A 1,081-nucleotide genomic window follows, 5' to 3' on the forward strand; every position below is an offset into this window, starting at 1 on the left:
TAAGGGGTGTATTAGTTAATTACGAGATTAGTTAAAACTGACAGCTGTCTTTCCTATTTGTGAAGAAAAAAAAATACTATAATATTACGAGAATGCAGCTGATTAAAATTAAATGAGAAATCCCCTTTTTTTTTTTTGTTTTGCAATCTCCTAAATCCATGGAGAAAAAGAGTCAACGCAGGTCAATCTGTTAATTTTGATACGCTGTTTCTGAATTTGATATTATTTTTTATGACATAACGTAGCGTTCAATAAGTTTATTAACAATTAACAACATTTTTATTGCCAGCGGGCCGCATCGATACCATGTAATAATAGTAATACAATCAAGACGAGGTATTCGCTTAGTGCAGTCGCTGTTTCCCGGACAAATCGCTGTTCCCCGGACGAATACTTTCCCGTTTCCAAAGATAGAGTCATTGCTCCCTGATCCTGCGGCATGACATGCACCTCCTGTGAAAGGTTTAACGCCTCTATCAACACTATTAGGTTATTTAAGAGACGGGGGCCTCCGAGTTTACCGTCCATCCCCGAAAGGACTGAGCCAAATGGGAATTTCGTGTAAAGTGCCTTTCCCAAGAACAAAACGCCGGACCGAGCTGAGGCTCGAACCCCCGAACCAGCAACCTCACGATTACGAGTCTGGTTGCCTAAGCACTGGGCCACCGACGCAACGTAGGCCTACCTTCTGTGAGGTATGAGGTTGTTGATGAGCAACATTCCTCCATAGGGCACTTCACACAGCACCTTGTCCTTGGCCACAGTCACCTCTGGGGAAAATATAAGATAAGATAAGACAAGATAAGATAAGATAAGATAAAATAAGAAAAGATAGATAGGTGGATAAAAGGAAAAGAAAAATCCGCCCTGAAAAGAAGAAGAAGAAGAAGAAGAAGAAGAAGAAGAAGAAGAAGAAGAAGAAGAAGAAGAAGAAGAAGAAGAAGAAGAAGAAGAAAAAAATGGTGAAGTGGTATAGGTTTAACGCCCCTATCAACACTATTAGGTTATTTAAGAGGCGGGAAGAAGAAGAAGAAGAAGAAGAAGAAGAAGAAGAAGAAGAAGAAGAAAATGAAAATGTGAG

This window comes from Aplysia californica, unplaced genomic scaffold (genome assembly GCF_000002075.1).
Source record: "Aplysia californica isolate F4 #8 unplaced genomic scaffold, AplCal3.0 scaffold00474, whole genome shotgun sequence".
Lineage (NCBI taxonomy): Eukaryota > Metazoa > Mollusca > Gastropoda > Aplysiida > Aplysiidae > Aplysia > Aplysia californica.